The 15,614-nt window shown below is 38.2% G+C and overlaps 1 long non-coding RNA gene across 2 annotated transcripts; it reads left to right on the top strand.

The window, feature by feature from the left end:
• The first annotated feature begins 1,386 nt into the window (after window positions 1-1,386).
• On the top strand, window positions 1,387-14,040 carry LOC130470455 (uncharacterized). 2 transcript variants are annotated; one of them, XR_008930825.1, is made up of 2 exons: window positions 1,387-2,248; window positions 13,840-14,040. It is a non-coding gene; the product is annotated as an uncharacterized lncRNA (long non-coding RNA). The 2 variants fall into 2 exon arrangements; XR_008930826.1 differs by having other exon boundaries at window positions 13,824-14,040.
• The last annotated feature ends 1,574 nt before the right edge of the window (window positions 14,041-15,614 follow it).

Here is a 15,614-nt window from a genome sequence, read left to right as displayed (position 1 = left end):
TATTAAGGGTTATTCGGTTCAGTTTCGGTTGGGGTTTATTGGTTCGGGTTGAAACCAGTTTATTTTGATATCGGTTCGGTTCGGGTCGGATTGAAAAATTAACAGTTCGATTCGGGTTCGGGTTATATGGTACGGGTTCATATCGGTTCGGGTTCATAACGGATCGGGTTCATATCGGCTCGGGTCATATTTGGTCGGGTCATAAACGGGTTAAGTCGAGTTATATCGGTTCAGGTTATAATCGGGTCGGTTTCATATTGGGTCGGGTCGGATTGTAGTCGGGCCGAGTCAATTCGGTTAGGTTTGTTAACGGGTTTAGCCGGATTGTAAGCGGGTCGGGTTGTAATCGGGTCGGGTTCATGTTTAGTCAGTTCAATTCGGATACGAATTACAAACAATTTCGGATTGTTACTAAAATCACAATTTTCAATATGTTTATATTATAATATCTACATTATTAAAGCAAAGTGAAAGGTAAAAGAGGCCATATAATTTTATTACGTGATTTATAACTAATGTAATTTTTTTTACGAACAACTAATGTAGTAATGTTCACTATCTAATTAATTTCATAAACTTAATTAAGAAAAGTCAGTCAATGTTAAGAAAAGTCAGTCAATGTCTGTTATTATGTCATGTAATATTTACCAATCATATTTCAAATGGAATCAAAATCATCTATGCCCTCCCCCACCATGCCAGAGTATTACGAAACATGTATTGATGAACTAAAAACTAATAACGTAGTAATTAATAGTCGATAATGATGAATTAATACGTAACGAATTTCTAAAGTTTGTAAATACAAGTTTGTCATATATTCATATTGGTTTAAACAACAACGAGATTAACATGTTCAACAACGAAACGAGACAAACAAGTTCAATTGTTAATGAATTAAGTCGATTCAATTAAAACAACATAGCTTTTCGATTAGTTCTTAGGTTATAAGCTTGTAAGGTATTGATTTATATCAATTTAGTTTAATGATCGATTAGACGATTAGACAGTTGAATACGAGTCAATAAAAGAGTGCAAGGCTAATAAAACAATACAAATTCATGAGTTTAATACTTTTATAACATTTTCAAGAACTAAGGAATATAACATTCTACATTTTATTACTCTAATAAGCTAATAATTGATGAATTGATGGTCATGATTAGTTTAAACTAAAAGTCCACATAACTATATCTATGTAAGGATATAAATCTATAACGATATAATTGCGTAATTATATAATTAGATCAATTTAGTTTAATGATCGATTAACGATTAGTCAATGTAATACAAGTCAATAAAATAGTGGAAGGGCTAATAAAACAATCCAGATTCATGAGTTTTATACTTTTATAACATTGTCAAGAATTAAGGAATATAACATTTTACATTTTATTACTCTAATAAGCTAATAAGCCATTTGTTGTAAGTAATCAGAAAGGGGTGAATAACCCTAATGCTTTTTCTAATGGAGCACCTGCAAAGTCAAACTTAGAAATACTCATGTTGGTATCATATTTCACTACTACAAAAATCGGAATAAGAAACATTGGATATAGAACGGTCAAATGTGTTAAGCGTTTCGCAAGATTATATAGAGCGCTTATCTATGATGACAATTTCATGGTGGAAAGAATATAAAGCGGTAACCATTTCATATGTTTTTACCCCAATAAAAAAATAGTTAAAGCTAATATGTAGATGGAACGAATTAATACAGAGTAGTATACAAAGCGGTGGTGCACTGGTGCTAGACCGCGTACTATATTCCCATTTAAAAAAAAAGAAAAAAAGAAACTGACTCTTACGCGGCATCCTAAATTCATCCAAACTCAAAATATTGTGTTTGGCGCAAAACCCAAAAGTTCAAAACCTAACTACGGAGTATTCTTTTCTACATCCCCAAAGCCAACTCTCTCTCTCTCCTCTCGTTTTCTCCGTCTTCCTCCATTGGACTATTGGAGCTCTTGAATTCTCCTTCTTCCTCCGTTGGAGCTCCCAATTACAAGGTTAATTCGTTTATTTCTGTAAATTTTTTGTTCTATTTTGCAAACAATAGCTATTTGTGCCATTTTTTTACCCGGAAATCCTCTTCTTCTCTTGTTGATTTTTCCTTTTTTCATTTGTAAATCACGAACTACTCACAAATTACGTCCACCGCTGCAATCTCCCGCAAACCCCAAACTGCGACCACCGGTCTCAAGGTTGTACGGCCGCCGCACGAGATGCTCCCCCTCCGAATTTCGAGGTTAGCATCTTTAATTTGTTCTACTAATTTATCCTTTCAATATTCTTAATCATCAAATTTTAATGTCTAAGTATGAAATTCTTGTTTTAATATGTATTGGGAGAGAGTTTCAATGACTTTTTAGGTCTAATCATTACCACTTGATGAATACATAGAGCGGAGTAATAATGAAATAAAATTACACTTATTTCAGTAGAATTATTGTCGAAAAAATCTGACGAGTTTAGTCCAATTAAACTATTTCAGTAGAATCCATGCTTGACAGTCAGGGAGGAAGACAAAGAAAGAAAGGGAGGGGAAGTGGAAACTGAAATACGGAGTAATATTCCAATTGTCTCATATTACTGGGGATGTGTGGTGGGGGAGGGAGATGGCAGGGAATAAAAAATCTCAGGCACTACGGATTATAGACTGATAAAATCATATTTCTTCTGTCTTGACACCACATTTACTACTGTTTCTGTAGTTCTGTGTAAAAGTTGGACGTCAAGGGTAATAGTAAACTGAATGGCGACTCCTAACGCCTATAGTTAGTTCCTATTTACTTAATATGCTTGCCACATCCAGAGGGGAAAAGTTGTGCGGGCCGTACACTCTTTGAGAGGCGCCCCATTGTATTTATCGACCCCCTTACAGTGGCGACTCCGCTGGGGACAATATTGAAATAATTTGTGCAAGTAGTACGTTGGTGAGGAAGCCGTATAGCAGAAATAGAACGCTACACCACAATTTTTCCTTATTAAGTTGGGACGACCTGAATATTTAGTGTGACGAATGATCGCGACAAAACCGCATCACCGAATCTCGGCTTCCTTGGCATGTTTCATCTCGGAAGTCCAGACTAAGGACACCTATCAGCCTGGGGGTGCACGCGTTTCGGATGTTATCCACTCGATGCATTCGGGATGTAGGACATCCACCAAAACCAAACCGCTTATCTCCTAGGTAAATTCACGGTATATGCCACTCCAGCACGTACCGGATAGGCCTTGATAAAATTCGTCATGAACCCGACTACTCTGGTAAGGGCCTGTTGCGGAATCGGCGATAGGTTTGGTACCCTTTGACACCCAAGCGTATTGAACTTTAGAGACTAGCATAAACTAAATGCGCATCGTACTTGAAATCATGCTTTGTTGTTAGTTTAATGTAGATTTTTATGTTCTATGTGAAAGTAATCAACCAGACGCTCAGTTTAAGGTCAATAATGCTTTCAAAATTCCCAAAATATGCTCTAAATGTTGAAATAATATTAAAGATGCGAATCAAAGTCAACATTCTGTAACAAGGAGCCCAACGCCAGAATAAAACAGCGCTGCCAGGAATTCCAGCGCGTAGAATCTATGCGCCAGAAAATTCTAACGCATGCGATGAGGAAAAGAAAGTCACAATGGTTAGCGCCTAAAATTGTCACACTGACCAGGTCAGCGCTGGAAAATTCCAGCGTTGCCATCCTGCACGCTGTTATTTTTAAGCGCACGCCTACTTTTTCCTCGCATTTAAGCCACAAATCAGAACTCAAAAATCTAGAAACCAGTCCATTGTGCAACCAATTCAAAAGACCAAAATACGCATCTGCCCTATGCATTACGTAGGTTAGGCTGAAAATACCCATTCCGGAACGCATATTCAAAACTGCGCCTAAGGTATTCTCACGGAATTGAAGCCTCATTAAGTCAAAATTAACAAAAATCCGCATTAGCTTTACCAATCAAACCCAAAGGCCGGTACGCACAAATTACTTGTGTCGGAATGCTGAACGTTTGAGCGCAAAAACGCTCAAACGAAGGGCACAGTTTGGTAACGTTCAAGCCACGGAACATGACTGACTTAAGGAGGTAAGCTGCATAAATGCCTGCAGATGCTAGAAATTTCCAGCGCACAATAGGCAAACGCTGGAAAATTCCAACGCTGCGCTTTTAAGCGCTGGAATTTTCTGGCACCACTGGCTTCACTCTCGACAATTTTCGTGCGCCCTTGGCTTAAACTAAAAACGATTCGCGAAGTAATTGTTAGCCCCCAATGATGCTTATGAATGGCATGACATTATTCAAGCTAAAAAAGAAAATATCCGTACGTTCACCTGAGTTATGTCTTTAGGAAACTACCTCTACCTAAGAAATCGAGCCATTCCGAGTTAGTGTCAAATGCATGTCCAGTAGTAAACCAATCCATTATCCTAAATAACTGTCTTGTAATATAGGGTTGGTTCTGCTACTTGGCGCCGAACTGAAGATCAGCGATTAGCGCGTCTCGAATCTACCACTCCAATTGCTAGTTCGATTGCAGAAATAGTAACTCCTGTCTCCACCCGTCATTATCCTTTTCCAGGATCTGCAATTTTCCAACCCTAGTTCTCCCCTGCACCAACTAGCAACATGTTGCTTGAAGATTTGGCCGCACAAGTCAAGTTGATGGCTACTGCTATGCAACAGCTTCGCATGGAAAATCAAAATCTAACGGCTACTCAGGCCCAAAATGAGCAAGATAATGCAAGGAAAATTGAGAAAATTGTCCTTCAGCAGACAATGGGAAGCAATTTCTTCTCGGTTGAACCCAAACCCCTTGCTGTCAAATTACCAGACAAGTTCATTTCATCCGACTTGCTCAAATTCAAGGTGACAGACAATCCCAGAAATCACCTCTTGAGCTTCGTGGGCGCGATAAACCTGAAAGGCGTGGAAAGATCCATGTATTTGCCGGCCTTTACCCTGTCCATGGAAACAACATCACTCCAGTGGTTCTATGACCTGGACTTTAAGACTTTCCCCACTTGGGAAGACTTTACTAATATCTTTGTCAAATAATACTCGTCAAACATAGACTTCCAAGTAACCATGCGCGAGCTAGAAGTCGTCTCACAGAAAAAGAACGAGGGATTCACGACTTACTTCTCCCGATGAAGGGAGTAAGCTGCTCAAATAATACAGAGGCCTCCCGAACCAGAGCTAGTCCAAAAGTTTAACGATAACATGGACCCTGCGTACAAACAACATGTTCGGTACTTCGGTCTTGACTCCTTTAAGAGAATCTATGACGCGGGCATCAAAATTGAAGACGATCTCTTCAAGAATACCCAGAATGCTGCGGCAAAACCGCAATACACGCCCAAAAACAACACTTACAAGAAAGGCGAACAGTCCTAGGCACAAGAGGTCCACGATGTTGAAAGCAACCCACCAAGGACAAAGCGCTGGATCAGGGGCCGAAAGTACGCCCCAATAGGGTCAACTTTGAAAGCAGCATACGACCGACTCAAGGCAAATTGGTTCCGTTAGAACCAACACCTGAGCCTGCAGTCAAAGCCAAGTACTGGGATGGCTCTGCCTATTGCAAGTACCACAGAGTCAAAGGCCACGATATTGAAAGTTGTTGGTTCCTTAAGAACACGATACATGATATGATAGAGGACAACATCATTCCCCTGCCCAACATTCACAAGTCAAGCAATAACACAAGTCCTCTGGGAGCCTGCTGCATAACACTCGATCACCTAAAGTGCACATCTATCGACCCCTTGAGCTACATAACACCTCAAGGAAACCCGCTGGCCCGATTACCAACAAGCCATCAATATGGCGACATCTGCGGCATCTGGGACGACAATGCCGATGATGTCTACCTCTTCCAAGCTGAAGCCACGGGCCAGAATTTCTTCACCAAAGACTGGCACGCAGTACCCTTCACCTACCCTCCTCCAGAAACCGAGGTTAACAACTAAACCCGGTCTGGAAGAGTGTATCTGAAGGAAATATGTCCTTCAACCAAGGTGCATTTAGTCTAATACCAAGGTTCAGATTAATTGTGGACAATTAATTCAGTGAGATCAAGTGACCGGAACAGCTAGCTGGAGAAATGCTTCCGATCAGTGAGTTCTAATGAATATCAAGCTCACAACTTACTCTTGACTGAACCTACACGGTCACACCAATGACACGTAACAGATCACCGGATTAAATGAATCGGAAATTCATTTAATAGCTTTTCGGGAATTAGTTTGGAAAACATAAATATACGATATGACGTTGGATCGGAATCATATATCGTATTGCATATATTCGTAAGCTAGGCGAAACGAATAATCGTATAGTTCGACATTGGATCTTCAAGTACTATACGATAAATAATTGCCGTAAGGCATCGGACGCAAATACGAGAAGGCAACGCTGCTACGCCCAACGAGCCAAGGCGCGCAAGCGCGCAAGGCCCACTAGGCGTAGCAGCGAGCCAGCGCGCACAAGGCCCATGCCTCGGCTGGGCGCGCGCGCATGTGGGGAGCAGCAACAGCAGCGCACACAGCGTGGCCCAAGGCCCAGCGCCTGTGTGGTGCGCGCGTTTAGGCTTGCGTGTGCTGTCCGGTTCTTGCCTTTGTGGCTTGGCCGGTTAGTATTATAACATAAGGGTTATAATATTATTCAACACAAGTTGTTTTCCTAACCTAATATACAATTTAGTCGACACACATCAAAACCCTAAGGATGAGAGAGAAACCCTAATTCTCTCTCAGCCTCCATGGATGTGTTCTTCCCAAATGCACAAACTCTTGATTGATTGTCTAAGCTACAGTTATCAAGACGGATCTAATCGTGTCGGTGAACCAAGTAGAGGAACGACAAGTGGAGTTCTAAGTTCGTGTTAGTTGACAGATTACTAGGGAAAATACGCTTCAAATGTAAGTTTGCTTAATCTGTGCTTTATACATGTTTCCTGGCTTTGGGGATTGTTTCCGCACATGTTATTATGTTTAACTGTATTCCCTACAGTAGTATCAGAGCCTTATGTATTCAAAGCATGTTTTAGCATGATTTAATTGTTTTTGCTGCTGTCGAATTTTTTAGAATTTTTGTTGAATTTTTCGAAAATTTTATGGATTATTGTATTAGTTGCGTAACCTGTTCCGAAATAAAAAAGATTCGGTTTTTCGACCTTTCTAACCCTAATCTGATTGAAAACGATTTTCTAAGACCAACTCATGAGAACGGAATTGCAAAAACAGGCCTAGAAGTGATGTGTTTTGGGCGTTTTTGTTAATTTTCGAATAAAAATTAAAAGTGTCGGAAAGTAATTCAATTAAAAGGTCAACCTAATCAACTCGAAATTGCTTGAAATTTTGACACGATGTTTCTGGGTATATTCTTGATCTATGGTAAAAATTTCAGATTTTTTCGATAAGTATAAACCCTAATTTTGCTTTCCCCAAATTCGTAAAATTTAGATCCTTAATTGATTTTTTAAATAATTTAGATCTAATAATTCAGTTAATTGGGAAAGGGAATATAATTTCATAGAGAGAAGCGAGAGAAAACTTGCCTTTTTCCCCCTCATTGTGCACTGCTGCCATGGCAAGGAAATCTGGGGGTAAGATGCAAGGAAGTAAGCATGGCAATGCAAAGCAGAAACTACGAGGACCTTCATCTGATTCTCAGGCTCTTAAGACTCGATCGATTGAGGAGGTTTTAGGAGTCGAAGCGTTGGATTTGACGATAGAAAATGAGATTCTCACCCCCAAATATGGGCTGCAACATTTACAAGCTCGTTCTGAAATCAGGCATTCCTTCAAATGAGTGGATGCAATCTGTTCATCGATCAGCTAACAAGGTGAATAATTCTCCATCTAATGTTGATATTGGTACGATTTCCATTCCAATATTGCAACAATTTGATGATGTTATGACTGAACATGCTGATAGTGTTGATGATGAATTTAGACCACTTGATACAAATGAACTGCATCCTGTTTCTAGCCCTGTACAGATTGAACTTGATGACATACAGGATGAGGTGGATTTTTGGAACTCTTCCATTATCTGCTATATTATTGGTGCTAATCCTCCAATACATGTTATAGAAGGGTTTATTAGGAGAATTTGGAAAAATTTAATGTTGATAAGGTGGTTTTGGTTTAAAAGGGGATCTACTTGGTGAGATTCCTGACTATGGATATGAGAGATAAAGTCACTTCTAGCCACTTTTTCTTTGACAGCAAGCCAATGATAGTGAAACCTTGGAGTGTTGACATGGATGTGGAGAAGGAAGAGATCAAATCAGTCCCCATTTGGATTCAGTTGAGTCTGAATTTTAAGTATTGGGGTGAAAAATCGCTTTTCAAAATAGTGAGTCAGTTAGGCAAGCCAATTAAGAGGGATGCAGCCACTGTGAGTAGGCATAAACTTCAGTATGTAGGGTGTTGGTTGATATTCCAATCACACAAAAGCTTCCTGATCAAGTATCATTTATGAATGAACATGGTGAGCTGGTTCAGGTACCTATCACTTATGAGTGGAGGCCAACTGTTTGTGATAACTGCAAGCTAGTTGGACATTCAACTACTGAGTGTAGGAAGGGGAAAACTAAGAGAATATGGGTGCAGAAAAAACAACAGGTTCATAATCACACAGAGGTGGTGGAACCAGAGGTGGATCAGAAGGGGTTTCAAAGAACTCTCAGGCCAATCAGGGTTAGACCTACCAGCTTGGTACCAACACCAGTTGATAATTCTTTCCAAATGCTGAATGATGATGGTGTTCACAGTGCTTGCAGTTCTGCTGAGTTGGATAGGGAAGATGACATTGAGGAGGGTAGCACAGGAAGAGGGAACTCTTCCAAATCTTATGGATAGAATCTTATCATGGAATGTTAGGGGTATCAACCTAGCTCAGAAAACAGGATATTGTGAAGCATTTTCTTCACAAATATCATGTGGGGCTAGTTGGTCTCCTAGAGCATAAGGTTAAGCTTCCTAATTTAGGGAAGCTTTACCAAAGAGTTTTTCCAAATTTGTGTTTTTCTAGTAATGCAAGTTATCATAATGGTGGCAGAATAATCTTGGCTTGGAATCCAGGAAGTTTTTCTGTGAGTATCCAAGCAGCTTCTAGTCAGTTCATGCATTGTTTCATTCAACCAGTGAGTGGTATACCTAGTTTTTTCTGTACTTTCATATATGCTTTCAATGACAGCTCTAATAGAGAAGTGTTGTGGAAAGATCTGAAATCTTTAAACACATGCATAGGATGCCTGGATCTTGTGTGGAGATTTCAATTGTGTTATTAGCACTGATGAGAGAGTTGGTTCTCTTGTTAGGAATACTGAAATAGTGGATATTTGTGATTGTATGCATTTTTGTAGTATGGAGGACATTAGAAGTGTGGGTAACTTCTACACTTGGAATAACAAACAGCAGGGTACAGCTAGGGTCTTCTCTAAAATTGATAGAATAATGGCTAATCCTAAATGGTTAGGTGATTATAGATCAGCTGAAGTGTGTTTTATGAATGAGGGATGTTTTGATCATTCTCCTGGATTGTTGACTGTATATCCTAGGGATACAAGAGGGGAAAAGAATTTCAAGTATTTTACAATGTGGAAATCTGCTCCTCAATTCATGACTCTTATCCAAGAGCAATGGAGTGGTACAGTTCAAGGGAGCAAGATGTTTGGTGTTGTTCACAAGCTAAAGAAGGTGAAGTTGGTTCTTAAAGAGTTGAATAGGAAGGGTTTCTTTAACGTTCAAGCTTCTGATCTTCAAGCATATCATGATATGATTGCAGCTCAGACATCAATGCATCTTGACCGTGCTGATCAAAGTCTTGCTGATGCAGAACTCAATGCAGTTCAGAATTACAAAATTAAACATCAAGCTTACCTGGAGTTTTTGAAACAGAAGGCAAAGGCTGCATGGCTTAAGGATGGTGATGAAAATACCTCTCTCTTCCATCAGAGTATCAAAGCTAGGAACACTCATAACCAAGTTTACAGTATCTATGGCATGGATGGGATTTGGAGAGATAATCCTGCAGATATCTCTCAAGCTTTCTTGGATTATTATACAACCTTGTTGGGTACTACTCACACTGATAGAAGACCAGTTACGTTCTTAGTCACATTGTTCAAGCTGGCCCCCTGATTACAGATGCTCATAGAAATATTCTAAATGCACCATATACAGCTGTTGAGGTGAAGAAGGCATTGTTTTCTATTCCTGGTAGGAAGGCACCAGGACCTGATGGGTATGGATCTTATTTCTATAAAGATGCTTGGAACATTGTTGGTGATGATGTTATCAATGCTGTGCTAGATGTTCTACAGCAAGGCAAGTTGCTAAAGGAGTTAAATCATACAGTCATCACTCTCATTCCTAAGACTAAGTGTCCAAGGAATGTGAGTGAATTCAGACCTATATCCTGTTGCAATACTCTGTATAAATGCATTACTAAAGTGATCTGTGGTAGATTGCGGCAAGTGCTACTTGATTTGATCATTGAGAATCAAGGGGGTTTTGTCCATGGTAGATACATAGTGCATAATATCATGATGGTTCAGGATTTGGTGAAACAGTATGGTAGGAAGAGTGCTAAACCAAGTTGTATGATGAAGATTGATCTTCAAAAAGCATATGACACAGTTGATTGGGATTTCTTGCAAGAAATGTTGGTTCAGCTGGGTTTCCCTGGAGCTTTTGTGACTCTTGTTATGGAGTGTGTGACTACTCCTATATTTTCTCTGATGCTTAATGGCACAATGCATGGCTTCTTCAAGTCAAAAAGGGGACTAAGACAGGGTGATCCCATGTCTCCCCTCCTGCTTGTGATCTGTATGGAATATCTTTCCAGAATTCTCTATAAAATGAGTGGACTGCCTCACTTTCAGTTTCATCCTAGATGCAAAGAGCTTAAGCTTACTCATTTATGCTTTGCTGATGATCTAATCTTGTGCAGTAAAGGTGATTTTCCCTCTGTGTATCTTCTGCTACAAGCTTTTAAGCTGTTCTCAACTTCTTCTGGTCTTTTAGCCAACAAGCAGAAATCAGCTATCTATTGTTGTGGTATGGCTGAGAATGAAATCAACAGAATTGTCAATGTTTCTGGTTTTACTAGGAGTCAGCTTCCTTTTAAGTACCTAGGAGTTCCCATCTGTGCTAAAAGAATCTCTGCTGCTCAATGTGATGTCCTAGTGGATAAGATGATTGCTAGGATTAAAGTCTGGAGTTCAAGGAATCTATCCTACACAGCAAGAATGCAGCTCATTAATTCTGTTCTGATGAGTATACATATGTACTGGGCTCAGGTATTTATTCTGCCTAAGAAAGTTTTGCATGAAGTCACTAAGGTTTGTAGATCTTTTCTTTGGAGTGGACAAGCTTATAGTCAGAAAAACAGTAACATTTCTTGGGATAGTTCATGCTGTGATAAAAGGCAAGGTGGTCTTGGCTTTAGAGATGTTATCAACTTGAATATTGCAAGCATTGGAAAATATGTTTGCGCCATTGCATCTAAACAGGATAATGTTTGGATCAAATGGGTTCATGCTGTGTACATTAAAGATGGGGACTGGTGGGAGTATAAGTATGTAGCTTCTGCTAGCTGGTATTGGAAGAAGATATGTGCCATAAAAGAGATATTGAAGCTAGTATATACTCAAGCTGAGTTAGTTTCTATGCCTCATTATTCTGTGAAAACAGTTTATGAAAAAATCATTGGACCTAAACCAGTGATTCGTTGGGACAATATGGTGTGGAATAGGCTGAATATCCCTAAGCATAGATTTATATGCTGGTTGACAGTGCAGGGTAGGCTTCAAACCACTGTAAAATTGGCAAGATTTGGTGTTAGTAATACTGCTAATTGTCTGATTTGTGGACAAGCTGATGAAGATCATAAGCATCTGTTCTTTGCTTGTCCCTACAGCAGCAGATGCATTAGTGCCCTCAAACTTTGGTTGAGAATCTCTTACTCCACTGGTGATTTGAAGCAGCTTATGAGGTTCATTGCTTATGGCAGAATGTCTAAGTTCAGGAAGCAAGTTAGCTTTGCAATGCTAGCTGCTGCAGTTTATTATGTTTGGTCAAGCAGGAATAGTTGTTTTTGGAATGCTTCTTTCCCTACTATGCAGAATATGGTAGCTAGAGTTCAAAAAAATGTTAGAGATCGAATCTTGTTTCTTTTGCCCAAAAATGTAACTAGGAGAGATAGCTTGTGGTTTGCTACTCTGTAAGCTTAGTTAATCTGTTTTCTAGCTCTTTGATGGAATGGTCCAACCTAGTTGGTTTGTTTCATCCTTGAGTTAGCTTAGGTTGCAAATGTGTTTCGAGCTTAATATTATTCGATCTTGCTTGCCTAGCAAAAAAAAAAAAAAAAAAATTCATGGGTCAGTGGCTAATTTTAAAAATTATTGGATTAAAATTTTGAATGGTTTCGTTAATTTTAATCGCACTTAAACCTAATTATTAAAATCTGAAATTTAAATGTTTAAAGAACGATTTAAAGTTTTGGATTTTATTATTTAAAATTTAAATTTTTGGTTGATTAGTTCGTTCTTAAAATTTGAATAATGTTAGCCTTGATTTAATATTTTACGAAATTGGATTGTCGTTTATTTTATTAAATCGTACAAACCGTTGTTTTTCGAAAATAAAAATTGTAACTTTTTATGAAAAATAACATTAATGCAAACGTTCGTGAAATTAAAATATATTTTTTAATTAAGTTGGTCCGTAGTATGAACCAAAGGCACGAACAAAAGGGTGGGTGGACGTGTGGCTCGTCGAGTGCATGTTAAAACATGTTGGGATTAGTATGAGTATGAATTAAGTGAGTTTTTTATAATTATTGGATTTATTGAATTATTGGTTAAACAAGCATGTTGGGATTAGTATGAGTATGAATTTCATTATCAATCATGTTGTTAAATATTTATGCATGTATGGTTTGTTTTCACATGCAAGGGATGGATTATTTATTATTATGCTGTTGTACGGGATGTCTAGCATACTCTTGAGCCAATTATTCGTACCACGTTGTACTACTTATTCTTACCACATGTGAAGGGTTCGCTCACGTAAGCCACCGCACATGTAGGGTTCAGTTGGGAATATTATATGAAATGAATTAGGATTTGTCGTGCAAGGGCACAACCCTCATGTTAATGGGCATGATGTGGAATCTCACTTTTGTGAGAAGCAACCTGGTAGTAATTTCACAATGTCTTGCTTTGTTGATGACAAGTCCTAAAGCATTAAAATAAGGTTGTTTTGGTTGTTGTTTATTAATTGTATGTGTGTATGTTGTTGAGTCTTGAGTTCGCCTTTAATAAAATATTAATAAACGTAAAGTGCAACCAGAACAAGTTTCAAAACTCTTGGAACGTATATACCTTGAGTATGAACAATGGGGGGGGGGGGACTTGCCGGAAAGCTTGATCTCCTACTAATGATACAAGACGTTGTTTCATTCATATTATGCGCAGGAATTCTGTCGGTATGGCCCGACACTCGGTATGGTCCGATATTATTATTTATTATTTGGTGTATGGTTGACTCCTATCACCTTTCCTTTATGGAATATTCTTTTGGCCCATTCGAAGCTTATTCTAATTAAATTGTGAGTCAAGAGTCGAGTCAAGTGTCGAGTCTTGTATTCATGATTTACTTGTTATTTATTAAATGGCTTTTGCATGTTGATTAGTACTTAGTGAGTGATGCATGTTTATAGTTTTGTTTCACTCTATTCTTGTAAGTACTCAGCTTTTGCTGACTACGTGCTTTGTGTCTTTTAAGGATCTAAATCAATTAAGTACTCAGCTTTATAATATAGCAGGTTGGTAGATCGAAATCATGTGGCTTGAGATGATTGAGAGAGTTGCATGCTTTCGTACTTGAAACTATTTTATTTATACTTTAATTATGTTTGAATTCGTTGAACTTCTAATACTTTGGTTTTTGGGCCGTTATGGTTCCAATTTGTAGGAGGCCTCGATAATTTAATTATTTATGTTTTGAAAAGTTAGTTGACATTAAATTCCGCTGCGTAATTCTGGTAATAACCTTAACCGTTATTACGGTGGCGGTAATACTTTAGTAATTCCTTTACTTTAAGTTGGAAAATGATTTTATAAAAGCAAGGAATTATTAGGGTGTTACACAGGTACTCTAAGTGACTAGTATGGTCATTTAGGATAGTAAAATACGGTCTGCAAACCGTTCTATCTTTGAATGTAAAGTTTTAAATATGGTCTGAGAACCATGGAAATTTTGATGTAATTTATTATTTTCAAGTCTTTCTAAGTTTAGAACTTTAAGTTAGCAATTGAACGAAGATTCAAGAAGATGCCAAGCTAACAAGATGGTGATGAAGATTGGATGTTTCAAGACAAGATGTTTTGGGCCATACTAGTTCACCATTTTATTTATGCATTTGATATATATATATATATATATAATGATTGCGTGAATGCTTTTATTTCAAGTTATTAAAGTATGAAAATGTTTTCTTTGCTAGTTCATTTTGTAGAATAGTAAATCTTCAACCTTATTGCGTTCGGACAATAGAACTGCGATATTTCCTCGATCGATTGGTAACTAATTTTGAGGGCGATTCTCAAAGAAAAGGAGAGTGAGAGAGTATCTTGAATGCTATTTTCTTATAGTGATCTTCATGGTTGTTTTCAAACTAAAATTTGAATGGTAGACCAATTGGACCTCATATATTCAGAATACTGGGTAGTTTTGGAATAATGAAGTATTGAGTTAAAGACTCATGTATAACCAATGGTTAACAACCAATTTTCTTTTGATTCGATAATGAACTAGACTCATTGGATGCGGTCATTCAAAGTGAATAAAAGAAAGGGACTTTGTAAGCACAGAGTAAGAAGATCAAGCAAAGAGTAAAATCTGTAGGACTATAAGAAAACGTGCTAGAAAGGATAGGAAAGGGGAACAAAAGAAATGAATTCAAGATTCAATTTCTACCTAAAAGTTTGTGTTAAAGAAAAACGACTTAGCAAATAAACTCCCATGGTATTAGATTGCTGCTTGAGGTTCTAACTCTTGTTAAGAACTCAAATTCCGGGAGCTAAGTCTGGTTATTGACCTACAAGTGGGAAATGAAGCATAGTTGTGCTACATTAATTGTAGGGTCATCATGTTGAAGAAAATAATGCCCTTGGTCCAAGTATGCATTCAATGTTAAGTCTAATAAATGCGGTTCAGTATTAATTAACAAGTTAATAATTCTGTGAGATCAAGAGCTGAATGCCTAGCTAGAGGCCGCTTCAGTTCAAATGGAATTAATGATATTAACCCACAGCTTACTCTTGACTGAACCCATAGGGTCACACAAATAGTACGTAAACGGCTCAAGTATTTTATGGCATTAAATACTCTATCTATGGATCTTCGGAATCGACGGATCTTGGTTTCAGTGGGAACTGAGATCGTCACAATCAAGAAATGAATACTCCGGAAACGATGATATTGCCGGAAACGGAAATACGGATCGTATCGGAAATATAAATATTATCCAAGTCGTAGATGTTGCCGGAAACGGAAACATGGTACGTATCGGAAAATATTATCGGAAATGGAAATATT

This window comes from Spinacia oleracea, chromosome 3, assembly GCF_020520425.1.
Source record: "Spinacia oleracea cultivar Varoflay chromosome 3, BTI_SOV_V1, whole genome shotgun sequence".
Taxonomy (NCBI): domain Eukaryota; kingdom Viridiplantae; phylum Streptophyta; class Magnoliopsida; order Caryophyllales; family Amaranthaceae; genus Spinacia; species Spinacia oleracea.
This window is presented reverse-complemented; position numbering and strand designations above follow the sequence as displayed.